A 9,754-nucleotide genomic window follows, 5' to 3' on the forward strand; every position below is an offset into this window, starting at 1 on the left:
TAGCTACGAAAATGAATAGTTAGATGCGACCTACCTAGCTAGCCAAATAACGTTAGTAGCTATGCTAGCACTGACATTCAATGCAAGTTAGCTAATTTTATAGCTAGAAAACTGATCGAACAACAGGGGTGCCCTTCTAGGCCAATAAAGATAGGAAGTCAGCTAATGTTCCAGTCAGTAACAGTTAGCTTCGGGCGCGATTTGATTTAGTGCGACAAAGGCCATTCATATTGCCAACTTTAGAGGAAGATATTTAGTTAGCCAGTTAACTTTGCCATCTAGCTAGCGTTAGCTAGCTACTGACGTTACGTTAGCCAGCTTTGACGAAAACATGCAAGTTGGCTAACGTAGCTACATAACAGTACTGTAAATACTAATTGATTTAGCTAGCATTACATCACAGATGAAAGTGGTTATATATGATTTATTTATATATGCCAGGTTAACATTATAGTTAATTGCCATTCGCCAGCTAGCTCGCTATCTAGCCAGTTTCGTCAACTTGGATGGCTACCGGGCAGTCGTTTCAATGTCTGACAGGATTAGCTAGCTTGCCTAGCGAAAGTCGACTCATTTGAAATATTTATAGCTAATGCAAATTGAACATGAAAGACCGAAACGCTCACCTTTCTATCCCTCTGATGTCATATATCACGTTTTTTTTTGCGGCAGATCAACACTTTACCGTTAGATTACATTCACTCCAAATAAACCGTCTCTATTGTGTTTGTTCTTGCTAATTCAACATGGTCGCATTCTTCTTCGTCCTCTCCGATTGAAATCACATGCCATTTCAAAACGCTGCTGCCATCTACTATTGCAATACGATACCTACACAACATCATCTCCACACAGATATTATATATGGAATATTCGGGATATATTGTATAAAAATACATTGTTTTTAGAATATTGGTTCCGAAATAATATCCTATTGGTGAGCCAACTGGTAAATGCAGAGGGTCTTTTACTCAGTTATAAGGAATTCTTATCACTTTACAAGGTCCCTGTAACACCTAAAGATTTTGCAATTGTTTTAGATGCCATTCCCTCAGATGTTGCTTTTTTTAAATTCAGGAACGTGAATACGATACCTTCCGTTGACCCTGTTGACTCATCAGTAGGAAAGATTTGTTTATCTTTTGGTCCATTCAACAACAGAGCAATACGAACCTTGTTTCAGGAGGATGTTGTATCTATCTATACCTTATGTCATGCCTTATTGGAATGGATTTATTGATCATATCTGTTGGAAAAAAGTTTGTATGTTGCCACACACATACCTAGTTGATAACAAAATTAAGGAAGTTTCCTTATCATTATTCATAAATATTATCCTGCCAACCACTCACTTATATGAAGAAGTTTAAGGAAAACATCAACTCAAATTGCTCCTTTTGTAATGACCACCCAGAAACAGTGTTGCATCTTTTTTGGCATTGTATTCATGTGAGAAAACTGTGGCAAGACATCAGTAGATTTATAATTGAACACATTTATGAAGATCTTACACTATTGTGGAGAGATGTACTGCTTGGATTCTTTACCTACGATAGAAATAAGCTGAAACATTTTTATGTAATTAATTTGGCCAAATTTCATATTCACAAATGTAAATTTACAAACAAAAAAAAACACATTTTCTTACCTTACAAAAATACATTGAACTGTATTTTAAGAAAATTAAATACTCTAACAAAAAAGCTGTTAGAATAATGAATGCATGTCCCTTAATTAAGGTCCTTGTGTAATGTGATATTGTATCCCCTAGTCCCGCCCCTAGCCCCGATTGTCCATTGTATATTATTCACATGTAATTGTGTTCCCACATGTACTTCCTGTATGGATTTGTTGTTAATAATAACATAAAAAATACAAAATACAAAAAATACAAAATAAAAACCTGCACAACATCATAAAAGGATTTCCAGGTAAAAGGTTCACAGCATTCTGCTTCCGCTGAACTACTACTGTTTTGAGCAGTTGGTCATATGTTAGTATTGCTAGAAGTATCGTGTATAAACACTGAAAAAATATATATAAACACACCATGTAAAGTTTTTGTCCCATGTTTCATAAACTGAAATAAAAGATCCCATAAATATTCCATTAGCACAAAAAGCTTATTTCGCTCAAATTTAGTGCACAAATGTGTTTACATCCCTGTTACTGAGCATTTCTCTTTTGCCAAGATAATCCATCCACCTGACAGTTGTGGCATATCAAGAAGCTGACTAAACAGCATGATCATTACACAAGTGCACCTTGTGCTACCAACAATAAAAGGCCACTTTAAAATTCCACTTATTTAAGTGTATCTAAGTGTTAAGGAACTAAATTGAGCCATTACATCACTTCCTTTTTTACTAGGGTATAAAAATGAGGTAACACGCATGCAATATCCCTTTGTCATCCAACACCATGAAGAAAATAAAAGAACTGTCAGTTCAAAAGGGACAGATGGTCGTACACCTTCATAAATCTGGTAATGGCTACAAGAAGATCCACAAACGATTGAATATACCACTGAGCACTGTCGGGGCAATTATTAAAAAATTCAAAAGATATGGAACAGTTGAAAACTTCACAGGTAGAAGACGCAAATGCATTTTGCCCCCCAGGATAGGGAGGGGGATCGTGAGAGAAGCAACAAAATCCCCAAGAATCACTGAGAAAGAATTGCAGGCCTTGGTGGCGTCTTGGGGTCACCAGATTTAAAAAAGCACCATCATACGCCACCTCCACAACCACAGGCTCTTTGGAAGGTAGGTAGCAACACATCTGCCATGCTGATCCTCAACACTGGAGCTCCACAGGGGTGCATGCTTCAAGTTCCTTGGTGTCCACATCAACAACAAACTAGAATGGTCCAAACACACCAAGACAGTCGTGAAGAGGGCACGACAAAGCCTATTCCCCCTCAGGAAACTAAAAAGATTTGTCATGGGTCCCTAGATCCTCAAAAAGTTCTACAGCTGCAACATCGAGAGCATGGCTGGTTGCATCACTGCTGGTACGGCAATTGCTCGGCCTCAAACCGCAAGGCACTACAGAGGATAGTACATACGGCCCAGTACATCACTGGGACTAAGCTGCCTGCCATCCAGGACCTCGACACCAGGCGGTGTCAGAGGAAGGCCCTAAAGATTGTCTAAGACCCCAGCCACCACAGTCATAGACTGATCTCTCTACTTCCGCATGGCAAGCGGTACCGGAGTGCCAAGTCTAGGACAAAAAGGCTTCTCAACAGTTTTTACCCCCAAAGCTATAAGAATCCTGAACGGGTAATCAAATGGCAACCCGGACTATTTGCATTATGTGCCCCCCCCCCCCCCCAACCCCTCTTTTTATGCTGCTGCTACTCTCTGTTTATCATATATGCATAGTCACTTTAACTATACATTCATGTACATACTACCTCAATTGGGCCGACCAACCAATGCTCCCGCACATTGGCTAACCAGGCTATCTACATTGTGTCCCGCCACCCTCTCTTTTACGCTACTGCTTCTCTCTGTTCATCATATATGTATAGTCACTTTAACCATATCTACATGTACATACTACATCCATCAGCCTGACTAACCGGTGTCTGTATGTAGCCTCGCTACTGTATATAGCCTGTCTTTTTACTGTTGTTTTATTTCTTTACTTGCCTATAGCTCCCTAACACCTTTTTTGCACTATTGGTTACAGGTAAGTAAGCATTTCACTGTAATACCGGTTGTATTCAGTGCATGTGACAAATAAACTGTTTTGATTTGAGATAAGAATCTGTTTCAACCTAGTCAAAATACAATATTAAGTCCACTTAATTAGGTCATTCGCCACCATCTTGTGGCCGTAGATGAGATCAGCAAGTGGTTGTACTACTTGAGCATATTCGGCCAACCATGCCATGCAGTACCCTGCTCTCCCAGTAAGGGTGTACATATGCTGCTTAGTAACATGCAACGGTATAGCCAAAATAAATTGAATTCTTTCAGCATTCAACTGTCTCCCATTAGAAGTGACATCATGTCCAAGGTCCCTATTTTGAGACTTTGTGGCCATTCTCAGCTAAGAACATTAAAGGAGCTCTGGTGTCGACTTCGCATGCTTTTAGAGTTTCAGAACACAGTAAGAGGTCGTCTACATACTGAATTAACTTACTTCCTTTGGGGGGTATGGAACCCTCTAAATTTTGTGCCAAAGCGGCTGGAAATACTGCCAGAGAATCGGAAAAGCCTTGGGGCATCACAGATCAAGACCATTTCCGATTTAAAAACGTAAAAGCTAACCAGAACTGTGACCCGCCATACAAGTGGTCTGCGGTTGTGAGGCCAGTTGGACGTACTGCCAAATTCTCTAAAACGAGGTTGGAGGCAGCTTATGGTAGAGAAATTAAAATTATGATGATCCGGCAACAGCTCTGGTGAATATTCCTGCTGTCAGTATGCCAATTGCACACTCCCTCAAAACCTGAGATATCTGCACATTTTAGAGGGGCTTTTTATTGTCCCCAGCACAAGGTGCACCTGTGTAATTCTCATGCTGTTTAATCAGCTTATTGATATGCCACACCTGTCAGGTGGATTGATTATCTTGGCAAAGGAGAAATGCTCACTAAGATGGATGTAAATAAATTTGTGCACAAAATCTGAGAGCAATATGCTTTTTGTGCATATGGAACATTTCAGGGATCTTTTATTTGAGCTCATGAAACATGGGACCAACACTTTACATGTTGCGTGTATATTTACCCCAAAATATATTGGGGATTGGAAAGGATGCAGATAATGACATTGATGGAATCCACAATCTATCCGCAATATTGAAGCGGATCTACTCCCTAAAAAATAAATTGATTAACAATGGCAACACTGACATGTTGATCTGAGCCCTGCTGTCGGAAAATCACATTAGTGTCCGACTTCCGGCTGTCACAGTTGCACCTCCCCTGACTTCACTCCTAGACTTTCGTCTATTTGGTTGCTTTAGCCTTACCACCCAAACGCGCCCTCTCCCTCTCTGCTGTGTCCACACTGAGCAGTTGGGCCTGCCCTGCGACCTCATTGGATAACGCTTGGCTTCACAGGATGGAATGGAGTGAATGGAATGGTATAATATACATGGAAAACGTGTTTGTGTTCAATACAATTCCATTGATTACATTCCAGCCATTACTGTGAGCCCGTCCTCCCTAATTAAGGTGACACCAGCCACCTATGCTGGGCAGGACACTAGCTGTCACTCAAATGTGAGGGGCTGAAGCTCATTGGTTAGAACTCAAATTACTAGGGAGCTCGCCCACGTTGGGGGAAATGTAGGGAAAATGGCTAGGCACAGCTTCAAGAAAACAGTCACTTTCAAACAAGGGATTTTGTGGCTAATCAAGGTAAAACAGTAATTATGCTCAGATTATGCATATATGAACTACACATGGACACATCCAGCACAAAGCTGGAGGTTTAAAAAATACTTTTAGTCACCAAAGTAACAGAGCATGTCTTTAAATGAATTATTATTACAATCCAGATAAAAATACATAACTTCAATAAATGGTTAGCTGTGTCAATGTTGACAGTAGCTAGGTTTCCTTCCATCCAGATAAAGAAAATATACAGTGGTGCACCAGTTGTGCATTTCCAACAAACAGACTTGTTTCGGATAAAAATCAGTGCATGGTGACATAGCGCACACAAAATGGACTTTTTTGCTTAAGTTTTCATGTACCAAATAAAAATCTAAAGTTCAATGTGTTTCCATCGCATTTAACTCTACCGATAGTTGTCACTTGTCACAAACACTGTTGCGTTAAATAGCAAATGTGCTGTTATGACTTTGGCCTCTTTGGGTATAGCAAGCCCATCCCCCTCTCCCTGCCTCCCCCTTTCCTCCTTCAACTAGGTTACTGTGGTCAGAGAGACGACGTAAATTCCTGAGAATCTCCTCATGGACACACAGTATAGAGAGAGTAGATTTTCATGGAGAACAAAGGAAATCCTTCCACCTTCCTTCCAGAACTTGAGGTACGAACAAATTTCATGTTCCGGAGAAAGTATAAAAGATCGGTGAAGAATCCAGCTACGAACTGGTCCGTTTGTCACAACTTGCGGAAGCTCATGGGAGACGGTGTGGCCACATTACCATAACGCTGTTTATATAATAGCCTCAGATATGAGCTTTACATCTAATTGTTGTATAAGATGAATGAGTGAGTATGATACTGTTTGTATAATATGATTTTGGACTGTTTAATGAAGAAAAATACAATTCCCTTTTGATTTGAACTAAATCAGAGGACGCCCCTGAGCCCAGTTAGGGTCAGACATCCTGGGACAGCCCTCTTCGGCCCTTCCGAATAAAACCCCCACTCTGAACTATCCCCTCTAACCACAACCGAGAGAGAGAGAGAGACGGACAATTCTACAATATAAATTAACTTTTCACCAGCGATCAAGACGACACACTGAGCGTAAATATATATATTGATTGCAATTGTTCCCGAATGAGTGAGTGTTCATGTGCAAAGGATTAGCATTTAAATTGTTATAATTATCACTTTGTAGTGACTTCTTAGTCGACCCCCACTTCCCCTTTTGTCAAGTCGCCACGCCATGCTGCTGTTCCAGTTTCAAGTGACCTGAGCCCTAGGACCATGCCCCAGGACTACCTGACATGATGACTCCTTGCTGTCCCCAGTCCACCTGGCCATGCTGCTGCTCCAGTTTCAACTGTTCTGCCTTACTATTATTCGACCATGTGGGTCATTTATGAACATTTGAACATCTTGGCCATGTTCTGTTATAATCTCCACCCGGCACAGCCAGAAGAGGACTGGCCACCCCACATATGCTCTCTCTAATTCTCTCTTTCTTTCTCTCTCTCGGAGGACCTGAGCCCTAGGACCGTGCCCCAGGACTACCTGACATGATGACTCCTTGCTGTCCCCAGTCCACCTGACTGTGCTGCTGCTCCAGTTCCAACTGTTCTGCCTTATTATTATTTGACCATGCTGGTCATTTATGAACATTTGAACATCTTGGCCATGTTCTGTTATAATCTGGCACAGCCAGAAGAGGACTGGCCACCCCACATAGCCTGGTTCCTCTCTAGGTTTCTTCCTAGGTTTTGGCCTTTCTAGGGAGTTTTTCCTAGCCACCGTGCTTCTACACCTGCATTGCTTGCTGTTTGGGGTTTTAGGCTGGGTTTCTGTACAGCACTTTGAGATATCAGCTGATGTACGAAGGGCTATATAAATACATTTGATTTGATTTGATGCCGGTTTAGCCCACTAGGGAACATTCTCCTATCATTTCATGTAACCACATTTACCTTGTTTGTTTGTTTATGCATTTCTGTGAATTACTTAGTAATAAATAAATGATTTAAGACAATTGATGTATGGATGACTCATAGTGAAGACTGGGTTCGTGCAGATAACCAACCATTTACGACGTTTGGAATGAGATTAACGTGAGGTAAAGTAAATAATTCATTCATTCGAAGACTAATTGATCAGATAAAATATCTGAAAAGTTATTTTAAGGAAATGATAACTTTATAATCGGAATATTTTTCCTTGGTGCCCCGACTTCCTAGTAATTACGGTTACATGATTAATCAGTCTAATCGCGTAATACTTAATTACAGAGAATCTTTGATAAAAACTAGAAGTCTTCAGTTAATGATAAAGACACGACCGTGCCTACTCTGGTCTTGGCACGTGTGCACTAGCCAACAGCTGGCAGATACTGTGCAGGTAGGCTAGTCTACATGATGAGATTATTATTATGGATAAGAGCAAGAATATTTGTATTTCTTAAAATGGCAGTCAAGCACTGATCATCATGTCACCAGAATAAGACCCTCGATATTTAATGGAAATGAGCATCAAGATCACTGTGCATTTTCACCACTCTGTGAAGTTCATAATTTATTTAATCTGTAGCCTAATAAACTGTATGGTTTCCCGAGTCGCAGTGGGAGCACCACATACCATATCATATCATCGCGTGATTCAAGTTTACTTTACATGATGGTTATTATATTTTTTTAAATTGCGCATATGTTTTCACTGCCATTTTTCACATAGTAAATTTTACAGACAAAAAAACCCATGTTGAACGAACCAAGTATCTGTCTGCATTGGATAAAACCTCCAGAAATGGGTCTAATACCATTTTGGTAAAAAAGGTAGAAAATATATTTTAACATTTTACCAGCCTATGCACAGTCTATATTATCAGATGTGTTATCGGCAATAAGAATTGTAGACCAACTGATGAAGCGTAGTGGCTATCTGCATTTACCCCGTTGGACACTACTATGAACGTGGTAGTAATGTAAAACTGGGATCCCCTCTTTCTTTTAACAAAGGCCAAAACGGCTTTCAAAAGTTTTCCTGCAATTGCATTAAACATTGTTGTGCATTGACTGCTTGTCAGAATACATCTGTCCCCCCTATGGCTCTAGCAATTTCAAATGAGCCTCGAGAATGAACACACAAGCTGACTAGGTAAATCGGTCAACTTTTACATTTAACATTTACATTTAAGTCATTTAGCAGACGCTCTTATCCAGAGCGACTTACAAATTGGTGCGTTCACCTTAAGACATCCAGTGGAACAGCCACTTTACAATAGTGCATCTAAATCTTTTAAGGGGGGGGTGAGAAGGATTACTTTATCCTATCCTAGGTATTCCTGAAAGAGGTGGGGTTTCAGGTGTCTCCGGAAGGTGGTGATTGACTCCGCTGTCCTGGCGTCGTGAGGGAGTTTGTTCCACCATTGGGGGGCCAGAGCAGCGAACAGTTTTGACTGGGCTGAGCGGGAACTGTACTTCCTCAGTGGTAGGGAGGCGAGCAGGCCAGAGGTGGATGAACGCAGTGCCCTTGTTTGGGTGTAGGGCCTGATCAGAGCCTGGAGGTACTGAGGTGCCGTTCCCCTCACAGCTCCGTAGGCAAGCACCATGGTCTTGTAGCGGATGCGAGCTTCAACTGGAAGCCAGTGGAGAGAGCGGAGGAGCGGGGTGACGTGAGAGAACTTGGGAAGGTTGAACACCAGACGGGCTGCGGCGTTCTGGATGAGTTGTAGGGGTTTAATGGCACAGGCAGGGAGCCCAGCCAACAGCGAGTTGCAGTAATCCAGACGGGAGATGACAAGTGCCTGGATTAGGACCTGCGCTGCTTCCTGTGTGAGACAGGGTCGTACTCTACGGATGTTGTAGAGCATGAACCTACAAGAACGGGCCACCGCCTTGATGTTAGTTGAGAACGACAGGGTGTTGTCCAGGATCACGCCAAGGTTCTTAGCGCTCTGGGAGGAGGACACAATGGAGTTGTCAACCGTGATGGCGAGATCATGGAATGGGCAGTCCTTCCCCGGGAGGAAGAGCAGCTCCGTCTTGCCGAGGTTCAGCTTGAGGTGGTGATCCGTCATCCACACTGATATGTCTGCCAGACATGCAGAGATGCGATTCGCCACCTGGTCATCAGAAGGGGAAAGGAGAAGATTAATTGTGTGTCGTCTGCATAGCAATGATAGGAGAGACCATGTGAGGTTATGACAGAGCCAAGTGACTTGGTGTATAGCGAGAATAGGAGAGGGCCTAGAACAGAGCCCTGGGGACGCCAGTGGTGAGAGCGCGTGGTGAGGAGACAGATTCTCGCCACGCCACCTGGTAGGAGCGACCTGTCAGGTAGGACGCAATCCAAGCGTGGGCCGCGCCGGAGATGCCCAACTCGGAGAGGGTGGAGAGGAGGATCTGATGG

General features: G+C 42.1%; 1 protein-coding gene across 2 annotated transcripts in view; it reads right to left on the reverse strand.

The window, feature by feature from the left end:
* Positions 1 to 822, reverse strand: part of LOC115131806 (probable ATP-dependent RNA helicase ddx6) — a 56,285-nt gene extending 55,463 nt beyond the window's left edge. For both annotated transcript variants that reach the window (XM_029663809.2, XM_029663808.2), the window contains exon 1: positions 627 to 822. The gene's annotated coding sequence lies outside the window, so the exon portion shown is untranslated. The remainder of the gene's footprint in view (positions 1 to 626) is intronic.
* Between the last annotated feature and the right edge of the window lie 8,932 nt (positions 823 to 9,754).

Source organism: Oncorhynchus nerka, linkage group LG7 (assembly GCF_034236695.1).
Source record: "Oncorhynchus nerka isolate Pitt River linkage group LG7, Oner_Uvic_2.0, whole genome shotgun sequence".
Taxonomy (NCBI): Eukaryota; Metazoa; Chordata; class Actinopteri; order Salmoniformes; family Salmonidae; genus Oncorhynchus; species Oncorhynchus nerka.